This window comes from Lathamus discolor, chromosome 4 (assembly GCF_037157495.1).
Source record: "Lathamus discolor isolate bLatDis1 chromosome 4, bLatDis1.hap1, whole genome shotgun sequence".
Lineage (NCBI taxonomy): Eukaryota > Metazoa > Chordata > Aves > Psittaciformes > Psittacidae > Lathamus > Lathamus discolor.
This window is the reverse complement of record NC_088887.1, coordinates 66,352,023-66,373,128: the sequence shown is the minus strand read 5'-3', so window position 1 is coordinate 66,373,128 and position 21,106 is coordinate 66,352,023.

Genomic DNA, 21,106 nt, shown 5'->3' with positions numbered 1-21,106 from the left:
AATTACCATGTTACTGCTAGCAGCGGAGCTGAGGGCTTAGAACAATGGTTGTCTGCAGGTATGTACTCTTGGACAGTGCTACTATCAACCTTAACTATGGAGAAGATTAATTTCAACTAACTGTAGTCATCCAGAAATCAAGTGTCCAGTCTAAAATCTTGCGACAAGCAGGGGCACTTTCAAAGCAATATTCATACCTTCTTGCAAGTAGGTTTTAGTCATCAATAACAGAACTGATCAATACATGAAAAGAGCACTTTGTTTCAGCAGGATAATCTGCTTAAACATAAGTAATTGCTTTCATTCATGTATTGTCTGTTTTCTTTCTATGATATGCAGAGGAACATAAGGCAGTCTGCTCTGTATCAGATTTTAGGGTTTGGGGTTTTTTTTTACTAGATAACATTATGTAGAGTTCACCTGAGTTGTGTTTACTTTATGCACAGTTGCTAAAATTCTCTCCAGGTTTCTTGTGGTTACAAAAAGAGAAAATACCAGTTAAAAGAAAGTTAAGATCAATAACTGCAGGTTTTTGAGATACAATACTTTCATGAAACAATTTGTGGCAAAAATTGTGGCTGCAGCTAGGCACATACCTGATTATTAACATTCCATTACAAACTAACTTCAGAAGAGGCCCCCCAGGAGACACTGCAGCTGCTTCCACTAAAAAACAGATAATCCTACAAATTAAATATCTTCTCATTTGAAGACCCAACTGATGCATGCATTTTGCATCAATATTTCCTAAAGGTTACATCACTGAGAAATTAGCAGAACATCTCCTACTCAGTTGGTTGTTCCCACTGACCTGTTGTGCCCTGTGATCTTCAGGAGTTCAGTGCATCAACTACTGTCCTCACCCTGGGTGCAGCTTCCTGTTCTGAAGGGTTATTTAAAAATGGTCTTAGCAGAGATAAGAGGAGGAGGGGAGAAAGGGACATGTAGTCTTCACAGCATTCAATAGTTCTGTGCTGGACTGATCTCAGCAGCGAATGTGACTTTGGCAAGGTCTCAATTGAAAAGATAGAGGGTGGTAAATTTTCTGTTCTTATACTTGGCAAGGAAAATTGTAGGGTGCTTCAGGGAGGCAATTCACAAAACTGGAGCTTAGTCTTTTTTTCTAACATGAACCAAAATCCATTCAAGCTTACAGGACTCCAGAGTAGGTGTGTCACCAAAGAGCTGTGTGTAGTCTGGTCTGTTCCAGCACCCTTGGTGTACTATCTCTTCCGTTGTTAGCTTTTGTTGTTTACGTTGAAGAACAACAAAATACATATTTCAGCCTGAGTGCCTTCATATTACCTGCTGATGTTTTCTTTGCAGGATGTCCATACTTCCTTTGCTTTCTTCTGTGCCTCATCACTTTGGCTGGACCATCTGTAGCTATAAATCAAAGTTCTAACACAGATACATTGGAGGGTACATGAGTCCAAATAGGCAGATGAAATCAGCAGAGCACCTGGAAGATTCTCAGGGAGGTTATGGTCAGAAAACCTTAAGAATAACCCACTGCAGTATGTCTTCTCATGATGAAAGATCACTATTTAGGAGCATAGAGCAGTATCCTACAAATGACTGTGGCATTTCACAACACAGACTCAGGCTGATGAGGGGACTCAAATCCAACTTTATTACAACCAAGCCCTTTTTATCCCCTTGTTTGGTACTTTCCCAACCTGCACATACATACAACATTCAATCTCATTGGCCCCTGTAAAACTCTCCAGGTAAATAATCCAATCACAATGCTGCAGACACTCTCACAACCCCCAGATCCTCTGGCCTCCAACTGAGATTCCTACCATAACTACATCCTGGCCCATCCCCCCAAGGCTTGCTTGTTTACCTTTCCTGTCCTTCAGTCTCCCCAGGGCTTGTCAAGCACTAAGGCCTCAGAGCTCATTCCCAAACTCTTTTTCATGCAAATCTTATCCCCTTCACTCCCCACAAATAACCTTCATGTAAGCTGGTTAATTATTTAGTCAGAGGTCTGTCTTAATTTTTCTTAACTTTCTATTTCCATTGTCTAAAATCAGAGCTATAAAATCATACTTAAAATCATAGAATCATAGAATAGCTACGGTTGGAAAGGACCTTAAGATCATCAAGTTCCAACCCCCCTGCCATGGGCAGGGACACCTCACACTAAACCATGCCACCCAAGACTCCGTCCAACCTGGCCTTGAACACTGCCAGGGATGGAACATTCACAACTCCCTTGGGCAACACATTCCAGTGCCTCACCACCATCACAGGAAAGAACTTCCTCCTTACAGCCAATCTAAAATTCCCCTGTTTAGGTTTAAACCCATTACCTCTTGTCTTATCACTACAGTCCCTAATGAAGAGTCCCTTCCCAGCATCCTTGTAGGCCTCCTACAAATATTTGAAGGCTGCTATGAGGTCTCCACGCAGCCTTCACTTCTCCAGGCTGAACAGCCCCAACTTCCTCAGCCTGTCTTCATACGGGAGGTGCTCCAGTCCCCTGATCATCCTCATGGCCCTCCTCTGGACTTGTTCCAACAGTTCCATGTCCTTCTTATGTTGAGGACACCAGAACTGCACACAATACTCCAGGTGAGGTCTCACAAGAGCAGAGTAGAGGGGCAGGATCACCTCCTTCGACCTGCTGGTCACGCTCCTTTTGATGCAGCCCAGGTTACGGTTGGCTTTCTGGGCTGCGAGTGCACACTGAAGCCGGCTCATATAAAGTTTCCCATCAACCAACACCCCCAAGTCCTTCTCCACAGGGCCGCTCTGAATCTCTTCTCTGCCCAACCTGTAGCTGTGCCTGGGTTGTCCTGGTTTGTCCTGTGTTCAGCAGTAGCAGTAATTTTTTTTTTGCCTTCTTAGTAGCTGGTGCAGCACTGTGTTTTTTACTTTCGGCCTGGGAACAGCACTGATAACACCGATGTTTTTAGTTACTACTCAAATGTTTAGTCTGACCAAGGACTTTCTGAGCCTCATGCTCTGGCAAGGAGGAGGGGAAGCTGGGAGGAAGCAGAGACAGGACACCTGACCCAAACTAACCAAAGAGATATTCCATACCACAGCACGTCATGCCCAGGATGTAAACTGAGAGTTACTCAGAAGGGCTAGTTCACTGCTGGGTCGGGCTAGGTATCGTTCTGTGTGTGGTATTGTATTCTCTTCCCTTGTTATTTCCTTCATCATTATTATTACTGGTGGTAGCAGTAGTGGTTTGTGTTATACCTTAGTTACTGGACTGTTCTTATCTCAGCCCGTGGGAGTTACATTCTTTCTGTTCTCCTCCCCATCCCTCCAGGAGTGGGGAAAGGAAGGGGGGAGTGAGTGAACGAGCTGTGTGGCTGAGCTTAAACCACGACTGCTCTTTTCGGCGCCCAACATTGGGCACAAAGGGTTGAGATAATGACAGATCTGACTGGAGTGTGTCTAATGTATTTGTGATAAGCATTTATTGTTTTGGATTAATAGTCACTCGTCACAATGCTGATTTATTGGCTCTCAAAGTTGTTGCTCTTGATCTCACAGTTTCAGCATGTCGTACTTTACTCACAGCCGGTATTTGCTGTGTTAGTGTTTATCACGTGGGAGGGTTGGGCTAAGGTTCTTGTTTCACTGTACTTTATGGTAGTGACTTGTAATACGGGCAGGCTCTGGCAGCAGGGCAGGATGGACGTGGCCATGGATTTGTACCTGGCTGTCCTGCTGCTCTTCGTCGTCCTGGCCCTTGTCCTCGTCTCCATCTCCTTGAGGCTGCGGGGAGCTGAGGGGGAGCAGCCCCGAGAGAGGGGCCGGAGGCTGGGAGGGAGCAGCTGCCAGTGGAGGGGGTTGAGGCAGTAGAGGAGGGGAAGGAGGTGGCTGCCGAGCAGAGGGAGGAGGCGGCGGAGGAGCCGAGCCCCGCGGCCGAGCCCAGCCCCACGGCAGCCAAGAGCATCCCCCGGCAGCCACCCGCCAAGCCCCACGAGCTCAAGCCCCGGGAGGATGCGGAGAGCAAGAGACCACCTTTGGGAGCCTCAGCTGGGTGCAGCCTCAGGCACCCAGGACAAGGGGAGGATGCAGGAGACCATGCAGCATTTCCCAGCAATGGAATCTTCCATTGGAGATGCAAGACAGCTGTATGGAGTCCCCAGTGACGAGTTGCAGAAACTGCTGAAGGGGACAGTGAATTATTTTGAGCCTGGTGGGCCCATGTCACTTCAGGCCATCAGGGCAGAGATGCAACATATAGATGGACTCATGATCGAGGGGTGGACTTAGCAATGGGCACTATTGACCAGGTTACTCACGAGTGTGAACACTGCACACAGCCTCTCCTGCTCTGAAAGACTGTTACAAGAGATGGAGCCCGACATCATGGACTAGATGGACTCAGCAGCTTTATAGGACAGATTGCCCCAACCCAGGTGTAGGACCTTGCACTTGGCTTGGTTGAATTTCATGAAGTTGGCATTGGCCCACCTCTCAAGCATGTCAAGGTCCCTCGCTACTGGTCTCTAACTAGACATTGAACTGCTGACCACAAATCTTTGTTAGCAGTCATCCTTGTTGTTTTTCATGTGCTTTAGCATGCTTTCCAGGAGAATCTCCTCCAAGATTTTGCCAGGCACAGAGGTGTCTTCATGTTTTGCTTTGGCTCAGGTTTTCTAGCAGAAGTAGGATTAGGTTTTACTTTTCTACATAAACATGAACCAAAACAAAAAGTGATTCACATTTTTAAGGAATGGAATGCAACTTTTGTCCTGGGTTCAGCAGCAGTAGTCATTTTTTCTCCTTCTTAGTAGCTGGTGCAGCGTTGTTTTGACTTTCGGCCTGGGAACAGAGCTGATAACACAAATGTTTTAGTCTGACCAAGGACTTTCTGAGCCTCATGCTCTGCCAGGGAGGAGGGGAAGCTGGGAGGAAGCAGAGACAGGACACCTGACCCAAACTAGCCAAAGAGGTATTCCATACCACAGCACGTCATGCCCAGGATGTAACGGAGAGTGCCCTGGAAGGGCTAGGGCACTGTGGGGTTGGAGGAGGTATCAGTCGGTACTCGGTCAGGTGGGGTTGAGCAAGTTATCGGTCGGCTGGGAGTGAGGTGTTGTATTTTTCTTCCCTTGTTATTTCCTTTATCATTATTATCATTGGTGGTAGCAGTAGTGATTTCTGTCATACCTTAGTTACTAAATTGCTCTTATCTCAGCCCGTGGGAGTTGCATTCTTTTCAGTTCTCCTCTCCGTCCCTCCGGGAGTAAGGGCAGGGCAAGAAGCGGGGGAGTGAGAGAGCGACTGTGTGATTTATGGCTGACTTTGTTTAAACCATGACACACAGCATGTCATGCCCAGGATGTAATGGAGAGTTACCCGGGGGGGCTAAGGTCACTGTGGGGTTGGAGGAGGTATCAGTTGGTGCTCGGTCAGGGTGGGGCGAGTTATCAGTTGGCGGGTGGTGAGGTATTGTATTCTCTTCCCTTGTTATTTCCTTTATCATTATTATTATTGGTGGTAGCAGCAGTGGTTTGTGTTATACCTTAGTTAGTGGGCTGTTCTTATCTCAACCCATGGGAGTTGCATTCTTTTGATTCTCCTCCCCATCCCTCCAGGAGTGGGGGGAGGAAGGGGGGAGTGAGTGAATGAGCTGTGTGGCTGGGTTTAAACCACCTCAAATTTTTAAAGGCTTATATGTAGCTCCAATTGAATTTTCTGCTCAGCCTCAAGGCAGCGTTTGGTCTCATCATGTCTTTGTACAGCCAGAAATGTTTTGATGCCTGAACTTTCTCACTAAGCAAAGTAGTGAACATTATGACCATCCTTGAAAAAAGGAGAGAGAGAGGTAAAACTTGAATTAAGTTAATGCATCCCAAGTCTTGCCATTCTGGTAGAATGTCTCCTAATTGCATCCCTGTACCAAGCTAGTGTGTTCATAACTTTCTAATGGCATAACAAGTACTCCTGTTGTGTGTTTATGGACTAGTTTGTCATCTGTCTTCACTAAACAATTATCCCCAAGATAATTCGGTTGTGGGAGTGGTATGAAGTATCTATTCAGAGTTGACCAGAGGCAAGTTAATCTGTGTACCGAAATTCTCTTTGGAATGTCCTCTTGGTAATTGTGTTCAGAAGTGCATTCTTTTTTTCTTAATCCTTGATCTCTGTAATTTGCTATTCTTCCCTTGCTTTTTTTGGATACGCAATTGGCATTAGCCTGGTTGGAGAGCCACTAGTATTTGCTTTCCTCTGCTAGAAGTGAGAGAAGTAAATAGGGTCTGCATAACGTATTTTCAAGTATACTAGTTGAAAGTCAGTTTGGGATAAATGATCTATAACAACACTTCAAGTAGAGTGAGAATGAGGGAAAAACATTTTTTGTGCTCTCTCTCTCCCTACCATTTCTAGAACCTATTTGTTAAACCTAAATGTCCTTGCTCAAAGTTATGCCTGTTAAGAGTTTTATTTCTCAGGTGTGTTTCACAGCTCCTTTGAGAGAAGCCCACAAACTCTTCCCCAGAGTGAATGGCTTTTTCCCCAGGAGTAAGGGGTACTGGGCACCCCTGTAGCTGAGAGTAAAAACCTTCCTAGATTCCTGTGGAAAGGATGGGAAACATTAATCATGATTGGAAAGGCAGAAAAGGAGGATGAGCAACAGACATCACTTTGGACAACGGCAAAGGAATTTGGAAGATGTTTTTTAACATCAGTATCTCAACCCTTACAAGCAATTTAACCTAAAGAGGTGACTTCTGATATAAGACCTAGACAGATAGAAAATGCTTAACTGCTAACACAGATCTTTCTACCCAGTCTCAAATTCTTCCAACACCCACAATGAGAAAACATAATAACAATTTGGAAAGTGTTTTGTATTTGGGAAGTATAGGCATTAGGCCACCCTCTGCGCAGCTGGATGGTTGGTTACTTGTAGTAGTAACATCTGGCAGATGATGGTGCCACCTGATCTCAGACTTCATGAAAATGTCTGAAATTTCTAAGCCTTATTTGAAAAGAAGTTTGTAAAGTAAATAAGTCTTTCAGCTGATGTCAGTGAGCTCTGCACTGGGCTATCTCAAAGTGTAAGCTCCCACAAAAAAATGAAAAAGAATTGGTGTTTCTGAATTTTATTGCCTCATTCAAAAATCAACAGACTCTGAGAGCAGAAATGCTGCAGTATTTTGCTGGATCACTTGCTCATACTGGATGTGGCACCTTGCCTAGGAAGTGGACCACAACATGTCTTGCAGAAAGATGCCATTTTAAAGACTCCAGATACTACTGAGCTTGCTACCTGCCCTGGTGAGCAGCTCCAGCATTCAACTAATTTTACTGCTAGGAAAATACTTTTTTCCAGTTTGATTTTGTCTTGCAGCTATTGTTACCATTTGTCTGAAAAACTGAATAGCCTCTCCCTACAGAATATCTTTTCTGTGTGTGATAAAGACAGTGATCAAGTCACTTATCTAGCCATTTGCTAATAAACTGTGTAGATAGAATTTCCCAAGAATGACACTTCATGGGTTCTTTCCCATCTTCTGCGACATACTTGGGCTTCTGCTTTTGAACTTTTTCGAGTGTTTCCCCATCCTCCTAGAAAGGAGTACACAAAAGCTGGACACAAGGTTTTCATAGAATTCTTTCATAGTTCTTAGTTTCTATTTCATGTTTCTAATTATCCAAGGGCAACAACCGTCACACCATAGTGAATAAAACTCAGGTTGTGGCAGTTGTTGATGGCAACCTCCTCTGAATCTTCCAATGCTTATACATTAATTTTTATTCCTAGATTTTGAAATGTGATGTTTATTTCTAGATGTGTTCATTCCACATAAAGCACATATCAGTGGATTGAACTTTACCTCTGATCCAATTATTTACAAACTTTCTGTTTTATCACATAACTAGAAGACATTGTCTCACTTTACCTAAAATAGCAGCAATCAAATTAGAGTTTGAGGATTAACAAGCGTGTGCTTATGTGTGTGTGAATACAGAACAGAGGGATGATCCCTGACAGACATTATGTTTTTTGTACCATGGAAGTATTTTTGAGTCCGAGTGGAGCAAAAAGCCACAAGCAGAAAAGTTTTGGAACTATTTACCTATGTAGCTGATTAAAACAATTTAATATTGTGAGACCAAGAACCATTCCCTAGAAGCCCTGGAAGCAATGCTCATCTATACCTTTCTGTTAACAACCACACTTTAAGGCCTGCCACTGAACCAATTTTTAATACAATTTGCACCTGCTAATCCAATATAATGTTAAGATTTTTAATCATGCAGTACTGTGTCAAATGCCTTGGAGAAATCCATGTAAACTATGTCAGCACAGTTGCCTTTATCAAGCAGACCTGCAATCTTGTCAAAGCCAGCTATCAGTTTTGTACCATACTGACTGCCATTAATTAGATTTTTCTCCAGGTCTATGTTGCTAAAATCACAAGTTAACCTTTCATGAAACAAGTGAATCTACCCTGTTACCCCAGGTCACTGAACAGACCCTTCCAAATAGCCAAATTTCATTGCAAATCTCCATTCTTTTGGGGTTCCCCAAATTTTAAGAAGTTTAAGTATGTTTATTTAGGCAATTCTTTTGGTATCTTCTTTAACTCTTCTTCAAGACTTGTAGGTGAGTTACTAATTACAAACAAGTCACCAACAGGACACAAAGTTCAACTTGAAATTAAAGTATCTGGCTTCACTATTTTTAACTGAAAAAATTATTTCAGCTGCATCACTGGAATTACTTCCATTATAAAAGAAAGTTAAGTGCCTGAAACAGTAACTTGGCATATTTTTTACTAAATCCCTCTGGATGTCTGTGAATTCTTCCTTTTACACCAGGTACAATTCACTACAACACAACACATCTCCCATGACAGACCAAGAAATGGAAGAAGTGGTTACTTAAATCTGACAAAAAGAGAAAATTTTCAGTGGTTTTCTGGGCATCTCAGCACTCATGAGGTTCCCTCTGTAATATTAATTCGACTTTCATTAACACAGTTCAGGAAAAATATGGACCAATAACAGAAAGTCAAGATAGGAGCAGCAGCGATGGAGAGTCAAAAGCCATGAAGAAATATCAAAAAGTTTGGGTTGCTACCTGTAGACAGGATGACAGGGGAGAAGGTAACAACCTTCAAGTACATGAAACGTCATTACACAGCAGAAACAGGAGCATCTTTTTTCTCCTTAGCCCTTAAATGAATTGTGACAGTGGAGGCTAAGGTCGAACGGGCAGAAAACCTCCCAAAGATAACTATAGCAAAGCCTTGCAGCTGGTGGTCTGGATGCTATGGTGTCTTTTGCTGGATGTTTTTCTGCCTTGGACCATGAAGTGAGTGGATGAGCCCTTCATATCCCTTCCACCCCTGACTGCGTCACAGCAGAAGAGGCAGAAGAGACTGAAAGAATGAAGGTGTAAGAAACTCTTTCTTTCAGCATCTCTCCTTCCAGTTATGGGGTTCTTTCTCTTGTGCAGGTTTGTGGGGACTTTTTCTACATATCCTTAAAAAACGGTCTGGCATTGTCATCATCATAACATGGAGTCATTTCTGTTGTTTTGAGCAATGAGTTAAGAAGTAAGATAGATACCTCTGCCACTGTAACTTATTCTATATGTTAGTCTACATTACATGCTCATTTAAGAGTTATTTTAACATTTTTTAAATGATCTTGTCATTTATTTTATTTACTAATAGCAGGAGTGTTACTGTTTGCATGTAGGCTGCTTGTAGCGGCAGGCAGCAGCATAGCAGAGCCTCTGTACAGCTACTAATGCTTCTTCTTCATGGGGAGTGAGTGGGAAGAGTGAGGAAATGAGTGGAGATTTGTCTTCTTCCCTTCAGCATGCCAGCTAGCACAGCTGAATCATCACAGCAGGGAAAACCTATAACCGTGTATCAGCAGCAGATGACTTCCCTCTGGAGCGTAAGAGCAGTGCAATATACTTTTAGGTACTTCTCCATAAAAAGCATGTCTAGATGGTACAAAACATACCACACACAGCTGCTTTAGTCTTGAATGAGTAGGTTCAGGCATGAGATGTCAGACAACACATTAGTATTGTATCCTGCCTTGGCTAATTTTTTAAAAATTACTGGTATTTCTCAAGGCCGGTATTGTGCTACATAGAAATCTTAGTGAGAATCAGGCAAGGTTTAGATTCCTAAGCTCCAAATTTCTTCAGACCACCACTGAGCTGCTTACTGCAAATGTTCCTTAATGTTTGACATTAAAATTGTCTTACATTTGCCTTGTTATATGTGCATTTGTGTGTGAGTGTGTGTATCTGGCAGGGCATCACTATGGACACCAAATACCTAAGCCCCTGTAATCTACCACCTAAGCATTTCTCTTCTTCTTGAAGCTGACTACTAAGAGGTCCATGTCAGTCAGTAAGAGCTCTTTAAAATCACCTTTTGGAACAAGCACTATATAAGGTACAGAGGCAACCACATTCTATTTAATAACCTAGTAATTCTGGGTGCCTTATGGCAAAGCAATATGATGTACTATTAAAGAATAAAAGATCTAGTGCACCCTGAAAAAGAGATATGTATAGCCTAGGGGACCATCTTTTGCATAGGAGCTGGGCAGTCATATGGTTGTCCTGAAAGAGCCCTAGAAGCTTTGGAGTCCACCCTTGGAAATCACTTTCACATCACAGATCAGGTATGGTCTTTTTATAAAATAATTTTAAAAACACTAGGAGAAAGATTAAAAAACAGGGATATTCCCTTCTCATATAAGCTTGCTTAGCAGACAGGTTCCATGCTCTCCATTGTTCCCTAACTCTGGCATAACAGGTCAGCAGGATTGCCACAAAGATGAACAGTCAAAAGAAGAGGCAAAGGGCTGGATAGTGTCATGTCACCCATCATTCTGATACAAGGACCATAAAGGGACACCCCACTGTCCATGCAATTTCCAGAGGCCAGATACCCCTTCTGCTGCAAGAGTTAATGTAATCTTTCTCCAAGAAGCTAAAAACAAGTGGCATGAAAAGACATTGTTAGTCTTATAAACAAATTTGCTGATTGAAATGTAGCTTTGACCAATTTAATTCAATTAGTTATGTTACTATTTATTTCCATAATATATTCCAAACAAACCTTTTAGACACAAGCATATTTTACAGTCAGTTCTTTTATGAATGGCCAAACCGCAGGCTCCTGCACAATTGTTCAGGGCTCATTGCAAACTCTTTTTACAAGGTCAATTCCATTTCCAGAAAGACTTCAGTGTTAGGATAGTTTATCTCCCAAGTGTTTCCCTCTGGTTCTGCTCAGTCTTTTTTACTCTTCTGATCCTTCTAAAGTACCACGCTGAGCATTAGAGAATTTAAACCACATCTGAACTTACTTAATCTCTCATACGGCTGTGTGTACTGGAATGTTTATTCATGTGCACTGATATTGCAGTTAAGTAAACTTGAGTAAAACTCAGTGGATCTCCTGATAGTCAGGAATTTATTTTATGGTTTTTTTCAATGAACCACATTAATCATATTTATTTATTAAAATCCTCTCTTAAGAATAACATGGAAATGTAGCTTCATCTACAACTTTAAAAATGCATGGTTTTCTTAGGGATAAAAGAATAGCTACTAGCAGATACTGCTATATAGTATTAATAGCATTGTTAAGGCCTTGACCTCTGTTTCAAAAACCTTACAAGTTAGGTAATTTATACACATCATAGTACCCCAATTTCTCCTTTAAATAGCTTAGTACAAAAGGCTGTTTTGGAAAACTCAAGTAGGAAAACGAAAAATTAAGAATCCTCCACGTTCAAAGGAAGCACTGGCAGTTGTTAGAACAAATATCATGAAGTAGATTTTTTTTCATCTGCTGGCAAATTGAAGAGCAGCAGGAGTGATGACCTACTGAAAATTGGGGCTCGAATTCAAAAACTACTTGAACACATGTTCAAAGGAAACCTATCTCAGTTTAGGACAAGCTTAAAGCACTCTCTCAGTTCTAAGTAAGTAACTAATCCTGCTGACCTCTTTGAGCCATGTGTTCCACCACAAGTGAAACCGTTGTATAAATTCTGTAAGGACCTGGGCTCCAGAGCAGTGTTGCCTATCTGCAAGGCCACCTGCCTACTTACCCTTTCTTTCCTCACCCCTCACTCTCCAGTTCTCCTCACTGTTCAATATTTTGGAGGCAGCTTCAAGAGGGCATGAGGTGGGACAAAAACTGTGAGATACAATGCCAGGGTCACCAAGGAGATGGATCAGCATATTATATCCACACAGAGGACTATGAAATTTAAAAGCCATTCAGTAAAAGAGAAGGCTGTGTGGAGACCTCATAGCAGCCTTCCAGTACCTGAAGGGGGCCTATAGGGATGCTGGGGAGGGTCTCTTCGTCAGGGACTGTAGTGACAGGACAAGGGGTAACGGGTTAAAACTTAAAACAGGGGAAGTTTAGATTGGATATAAGGAGGAAATTCTTTCCTGTTAGGGTGGTGAGGCACTGGAATGGGTTGCAGAGGGAGGTTGTTCAAGGCCAGGTTGGATGAAGCCTTTGGTGGGATGGTTTAGTGTGAGGTGTCCCTGCCCATGGTAGGGGGCTTGGAACTAGATGATCTTGAGGTCCTTTCCAACCCTAACTATTCTATGATTCTAAAAATTAGGTATCAAGAACTTTATGTGGTTATGAAGGAATCACCAGTAGAATTTAGTTCAAATCAAACCATTCAGTCGCCAGAGCCAGGGCATCTTTACTCCCATATTTCAAGTCATTTACTGGAAAAGTCATCTTGGTCAAAAAAATATACTGAATTCTGTAAGACTCAACAAGAGCGTGAATGCAGCCATCAGAAATCTCTTCAGTCTCTGAGCATCTGCCAGTGGTTTCTACCCAGATTTACAGAAAATCTTCTTATTGTGAAGGTGCTGTTGTAGTTCTGTCATCCTGGTTGTTCCAAAACGGCTATGATGATCATGATTCTATGATTCTATTCTATTCTATGAACTTAAATAGATAGCCCATTAGCTCCAACTGTTTTCTTTCAACACTTCTGCTTCAAACATGTAGGGACAGTTCTTGGGCAATAAATTATATAGGTTGAAGGAAGAACACACAAACCACTAGCTAAACATTGTGCTGTGCCACACAAGGGATGAGTGACCATATCATTTCTTCAATATTTCCTGATTTTTGGTTCTTACCTATGCAACTTTAACAGTATTTTAGGGAACTGTAGTAAAGAAACAAACAGCCATATGTCCTGTGCTTTAGGATTCCATCAGCATGTGACCAATCTGAGTGAGCCATCCTGTTAAATTTTATATATCTAAGTACCTTTCCATGTTGAGACAATATTGGCATCTTTAAAATGACTTGAGATTTTTCTCCTATAACTCTGATGAGATTCTTTCAGTTTCATCTGGAAATTAAAAATCCAACAGTTAGTTTAATAGTTAATGAAGAACTCAAGGCCTAGTATTATGGAAATTACCTAAGAACAATAACTTTTTTTTCGCGCTTTTTTTTTCAGTATCAGGAAAATGTACCATTTTACCTTCCCGACCTTGACAGCTCTTTCAAAGCTCCTTCAGGTTCATAAAGCCGTAACCAAAACATTTTTGTTTATATGTGTAATTCCATTAATTTTTAAAGAAAATACTTATATGCATATAAACATGCTGAATAAGCTGTATATCTTGATTTTTTCTGCTTCACTGATTGAGACTGTGTAGAATGGATCATAAAACCTGTAAAAACGAAAGAGCATGTTCTCTTTTTATTGCTTGTCAAATTATTGCTGTGACACCCATAGTTGGTAGTGAAACACTGTGATCCACTGTTAACAACAAAACACAGAGTGTAAGTTGCTCATTGAGTTTAGGTAATGTACCATAAAACATTGCATGAAAACACTAATTTTCTCAATATATATTAGTAGACAGGCACAGTGTTTACCAACGAGAAGTTGAAGATGGTTTTAAACATAGTTTATTCATCTGAAGGCTTTCCTAGGCTATACTTAATCACTTTATATTTGGGGTTGTTTTAGACATGAATGGCCTATGTGCTGAAGAAGCACCTATGCGTCTGTCAGTCCTGGGTAGGTGTCACACCTGACAAATGCTGACATTTTTAAAATGAGCTTCATATGCATCGTATCTTTGACAATGAGCTATCAGTTAAGGCCTCAGGGGTGTTACACCCAGGTTTGTTGTTTTTATCTTTACCACATTTCTTTGATTACTCTTCCTTTGTGTTTGATGGACATGCAACATACAGGAAATTTGTAGGTCACCACTTCAGTCCTGCTGGTACGTCTCTTAGTAGTCTAAACACTGCACCTGACATTCACTCCTTCCTCACAGAACTGCCTTGATTCCAAGTATCTTACTGAAGATGATCTTGAGACTATTGTTACTGTGTGGCTTTAGGAGCTGTATAGATAAGAGCTAGTTTTATTTAATTTATCTGAACTGTATAAAGAGAATCATAAAACCCAGTATTGTCAACCTTTAATAATACTACCATTGAAACCTTTCATTATCTTAATATCAGTGTATTCAAGGAGAGGTTCTTTGTCTCTGTCTTTTTATTTTAAGATGCCTGTTTCTGAGTGTTAAGTAGCAATTGCTGGCTAACACCAGCAGAGGTGAAAGCACTGTTTCTTTGGATAGCAAAACAATTGATCTAAGCACATTATAATACACTTTGTAAAGTTACAAACATTGTGGCTTATACATTCTTTCATTATCTTTTCTCAGTTTTGCCCTGTAAGGCTTATTTTCCATGTAGCTTCTTACACTGCCTTTGTGGCTCCACATGCTGAGCTCCCCTTGAGTAAAAAGACCAACTTTTGTTGCACACCCTTCATACTCTGTCCTATCATCCTACGGGTGAAGAATTGTGTGCACTGTGAACTTGGCTTTGTGAACAGACTAGGAAGGGACTACCAAAGCCTATGCAGTACAGGAAGGCATATAACTGGGATTCAACCTAGAAGACTTCCCCAGGACACCTACTCAACAGGCCATAAGGCACTGCCTCATCACAAAAAGCAAGTCTCTTCCAGCTAGATACTCACTGCCAGTGCCTAAGCATCAAGGCTGCTTCTCTTCACTGACTTAGGGGATGCCAGAGGCATGAAGCTCTGGACAGCAGACAGTGTGAATCTTTCACTGCTCTCTTGAACTCAAATGCCACAACAATCATGATGACAAAGCACATTAGGAAAGCTAAGTGTCAGTTATACAGAAATAGAAACTGCAGTATAAATGATCAGAAGTCACAAAAATTATGCCTTGCAACTAGAAAAGAAAGGTAATGAACTCAAGATAGTCAGTATCCTATGCTTCACATTGTCAGTTACCCAGACATCCCAGGAATCGGATCACACCTCAGGAGAAAACAAAAAATATTGATAATCCCTGTCAGTTCTGTTAGGATAAAATGTTTCTTCGTGACTACAAAAGTGGTGACCATTAAGGTAAGCTTGTGAGCAAAACAAGACAAATGACCACAGAGAGACTTTTTGTATCATTATGGCTAAAACTGTATCAGCTCACGCAGTGAGCATCTTTCAGTTTTGCATACATACCTCATTCTGGGTTAAAACCGGGAAGGATACTGTTCCCCTGTTCCCTGCAGCCTGATTTCTACACAGGGGAAACCTTGACCTGCAACCCAGATGAGAATAGACCATGCTCTAAAGAAGTGTTAGTCTGCATAAATGGGAGACTAGAACCTCTGAACATGTCATGGCATACCTCAAAACCTAAGTCCAGGCATAGCCCAAGACCAGCAGCTCCACCTCTGCAGCACCATCTACTCAGAGTCTGCGCTTAGGTTAGACCTATCTACCACTGCTCAAAAGCATTTCATCCTGAGAGAAGAACTCCTCCATGATTTCTGTCCATGGCCTGCCAGAAATGTAAAGATAGATGTTCATTTTTCCACAAATGAATGACAACTAAATGTGTCTTCAGTTTCTTCCAAAAAATCAATCACCTCAGGTGTTATAACACTTGAAGCCTCTTTAATTTTTATGTATTTTGTAGTCACTGATATGTCATGGTTCTCATCTGAAAAGATGACAACCTGATATAACAGCATTATTCCTTTAATCTAAATCAGATTAAATAAGCAATGTTTTAATGAGTTTTGCATATAGACAAATGACTTGGTTTCTTTGGTTCTATAAATCACATTTATTTATTCATTTCTCAAAAGTTTTCTGCTGTCTCTGTCTTCATTATTTGAATTTCATATTAAAGGTATGGGAGTGAGCCAGACCTTTTATCTTACCAAAATAAACATCTTGTAATGTAAAAATGAGCACAGATCAACCAATGTGTATGGCTGGTATTCCCTTCATGTGCTCTAACACCTGGCAAAATTATTCATTAATTCAACTGCCACATTTAAAAGCAACAGTTCAAAGGCCTATGAATGGTAGAATAATGTGTTCAAAACTGAAGTGCACTTCAGCAGCAGCGGTGTCAGTTCAGAGAAAGAACCGTTTCCTGTGAGATGGAGGGCTTGGGAGAGTAAGATAGCATTTGGGAGGATCTCTACTTTGTAAACTTGTTTCTTCAGCCTCTGGCAAGGCCAGCCGAGATTAGTTTTCATTCATTATAAAAGAGAGAGGCTTACAGTGGAGACCTTTCTCCACACCAAGGTTTCTCTATAAAGAAAACTTTCTTGGATTATGATTTTTTTCCCTCTTTCAGTTAGTCACCAGGGGAAAAGTAAGTCATGAAGTAAACACAAAAGAGAAAGGAAAAAGAAAAGGTAAGACTTTGGTGAAATACTTTAATATATGCTAGAAGATGTAATATGTCACATAGCTTCTATCAACTAAGAAGTCTGACGTGCTAGTTACATAGAGCTATTTACAGAGTTTGTGTGTGTGTGTTTGTATCAGATGAAATGCACCAGATTCAAAAAGCTGTCCAAAATTAGACTTGCTGCACCTCAACTGACTCCAACCTCAAGCTGCATTTTTGCTGAAGACGGATTCCTACCTCTTCTGACAAGCTATATGTAGATTTTAAGAGTATGTGCACTGAAGTAAGTCCCTAGTTTTGACACTACTTGGATGCTTTCACACAGGGAATTTGTATGAGCTCCAGATGAAGACTTGGATTTGTGCCATCCTCAGCACATTTCCAAACATCCATGACTATCTGCATCACCAAAGAACCACAACTGAGCATGGCTGTCCACACTTGTTCAGACCACTGTATGCCCAAGACTGCCTTCTCAGGACAAGAAATGTTTGAGCCATGACAGACCAGAAAGTGCAGGGCCTTATTTATAAATTCATAATGCTGCACTTAACAAGGTGTTACTGGATATGTAATCCACTGAGCTGCAGATGTTCTGAGTCTTACAACATAGATGCACTTGTGAGATGTGATGCATGTGATGCATGGAGCAGGCTATGTACCCATATCCACCAGTTTAGAGAGACCTTCTAAATCCTTCTGGTTCCAAAGCTTTTGCTCCTGTGGCCAAGTGTGTTCATTTCAGGGAGCATGTTTCTGTGCAGGAGCACTACGGACTTCAGCTTCAGGATATGAAATCTATTACATAACAGTTTATTTCTCTCCTGCAACCACCGTAAGGGGCCTCATGAAACACTTACTGAAGTCCATTGGCATCTTTCAGTGAGAATAATATCTCCCACTGACCACACTGGGCACTGAACCAAGCCTCAGGTGAGGTTGTCTTTCCAGGATTCAAAAATCATTCTTTCTTTATCTCACAATTTTCTTTCATTTCATGACAGTATATTTCTCATACAATAAATCACTGGAACATGGACTCTCATTTACATCTTAAGACACTACCTCCAGAGGATGGAAGAAATTATTCCATAGCACCTTTCACCTTCTTCAGTCTATGTAATTTTAAATGCCTCCATCCATTAAGTGATTTTAAATTGATCTTCTCCCTTAACTCCCCAATCTTTCCTCTCAAGGTTATTCAATTATATATGTTGTATTGGGTAGTGTCCCATTAAAGGGCTTCATGGTTTTGATCCAGTAATACATATAAGCGCCGGGTGAAGGAGAAGCAGATGATGGTCTCCTGCTTTTATTTTGAGACCTATTTTGCTGCAGTAGATTGTACAGCCAGAAAACCCAGATCTTTAAAAAACCTATTCTTTTTTACTTATCATTCAAACTGTTTGTTTTATCCAGGAAAGCAAGATACGAAAGGTGGAGTTTGTTTTATATAAATTCCTTCTCCATACTAAAAAAAGATGAATTAATGCAAGTCTAAACTTCCAGAAATATATATTTCAATTAAATTTGAACATTTCTGAGTAGCATTAAATAAGGCACCAGCATGAAATATGCTGAACTCCTGAAAACCCCCACTGATCTCAGGAGGAACAACAGCTACTTAAGAGCCATGAAACTCTGAAGTCACATTTCTACACACACTACTTTGAAAACATGATCCCCCATTTCAGTTTCCTACTGTACAGCAAGGAAAAAGTTCTAGGTACAGAAGCATTGTACACTTTCCTAAAGACGTTCCCTGCTTTTTTACTGAGTCAGAGTGGGGTGAGCTCACTGGGCTAAGATAATGCTAAAATAGTGTTAAGATTAAGATAATATGTTGGAATCAAAATAGACACATTATCAACCATGTTTGCAGAGGTCAAAGGGAAATTATATTCAGATATACATGAAGGGAAATTTCTGGTATGACTGTTTTCCCATTAATTTCCCAGATTATGTCAGTGGCTGACAGTAAATAGAAGCAGCTAACATCAAGTCCTCTCATTGCCTTAAAATGGAACTGCAGATGTGGCATTTGGTACTGCAACTTGTTCCAGATATCTGTCACATTTTTATATGCTGAGTTTCTGTAGGAAAAAGGTAATAAGAAATCTAGTGTAGGAGCAGGGGTGAAAGATTGCAAGAGCTTACTTTACGACAGGTACTGCTCTACAAATACAACCATTGTTTCAGGCTGAGAACTCCATGACACCCAGAAATCACATTAATGTTGATGCAATGAAAGAAGACAAATGCTACCATAGAAGATTATGACTGGATAGAGTTTCCAAGTTTGTACCTCTTTCAATTTGGATTACAAGGACTTTGCAACTCTGTATTAGGTTACAGGTGGTTATACTGAGTGAACAACTCTCCTCTCACCCATGATTATTACCTAATGATGGAATCTAAGTAAGCAAATACATCTTTAACCTCAGTGGACTTTTGACTAGGTCATGTCACTGACTTTTGATTAATTTGATTACATGAGAGTTGCAGTTGGACCATGGTGTATCTAGGTAACATACATTTAGCTATTCAGTCCTCATTAGCTTTGAGGCTTATCACTACAAATATAAAAAGTGACTATAGCCTTGGTCAGAGGTAAACTAGACTTTTAGGTACTTTGGGGGTTACCTGAAGCTATATCTGTTTCAGTTTGCCTGTGATAGCTTGTATCCCACTGCAACGACTTCTTAATAATTCCCCTGATGTGAATAAATCCCATAATCCTTTAGGAATATCCAAAAGAGAATTGTAGAATCACAGAGTCACAGAATGCTTTGGTTTGGAACAAACTTTAAAGATCATCTATTTCCAACCACCTGCCATGGGCAGAGACACCCTCCACAACTTGTGCCGCTGTCTCAACACCCTTCCAGTGGATGCTTCAATTGCCATAGGAAATGGGTTCCTAATATTGCAGTTTACATTATCTGACATTCTGTTCCTTGTAATATCTTTCTGAGTGTAAAGCTCTGGCAACCTTCATTGAACCTCAACTGACACGTAACTAACATTAGTTATTTACAGCACAACAAAGATCCATTGAACCAGAGAGAAGCATGTCTCACACGCACCAAGCTTAGGTTTCCCAGTAGTTAGTCATCGTCCACAGCAGTGTCTACCTATCATAATCACAGGGTCACTATATATGTGCCTGCTTCTCAAGTCATAATGGTAGGATATTCATACACTGTTTTCACTTTTTTTTTTTCTTTTGGCCCTTTCTTGCAGCTGCTGGTTAGTAGCATTTTCCTCTCATTTTGTTCCATGCAACCTCTTTGCACTAAATCCCAGATGCATGTGAAATGGCCACAAAAGAAGTATCTGGGTTAAATGAGTGCTAAACAGGTTTAAAATTAGTGCTTATTGTTTGGAAGCAGATGCAAGCTTCAAACAAATGCAAAACATCAATGCAAATGCAAAAAGGAGAGCAATTTGAAAATCAGATCCTAAGTACTTGATTCTATAGGTTGTTTTTTCTAGTAGTAATACCCAGAACAGTTCTGTTAATGTAATGGAAGCACACTGAATAACTACTCTACCAGCATTTGCGTTTGCAGAGTTCATGAATCAGCAAAATATCACAGGTTCACTGGTATCCTCATTTTAATGAACTGTTATACTTGAAAGGCTACTCTTTTAGAAGCTAATAAACTGCTACACATCTCTACATTACATTCTACACAAATTATTATTAACTTATAGAATTATTTTTGATGCTCGTTTTCCTTTACCTTTTGCACTCGTTTTTCTTGAAGGCTAGCTGTATCCAGAATCATGGTCCTGAAGATCTAAAGTCTGATGAGTTTTACCTGTCTATAGTAAAGGCAAATTGATAGCAGCACATGAAAGAAAAGTCTATCTTGAATTTCGTCCAATACGCCATTGACAAAATCCTAATATTTTTCTAAATTTTTTTTGTTTATCCTGCCGCGCAACTTGAAGCAAAACCAAGCAGTATAATTGTGCCAGCATTTCAGCATGTCATAGAGGGAATTTGCTTTAGGCATAAGCAAGATTCCTGGCACAGCACATGAATAACAGCAGTTAAACATGATGTAAAGTCAGAGAGGAGAATCTCCCAAGTTTAACAGATGTTGCCTCATTCCTTTGCCCAGCCTGTGGAGACTCAGAGGTATGGCAGAGCACTGCTCTTGTAAGCTATTCTTGACTTATATACAAGACACCAAGATGGACTGAGCTCCCCAGATTAAGTAGCAGATGACCAAGGCTGTACTGCTGTGCCCTGTTTTGTGCTTTCCTCCACCTATGTTGTGCTGCTGCTGCTGAAGGACACGGCTGTGCAGCTGGTAGATGGTTCAAGAGCAGAGAAGGAGACAAAGAAAGTCGGATAGTGGAAGTCAG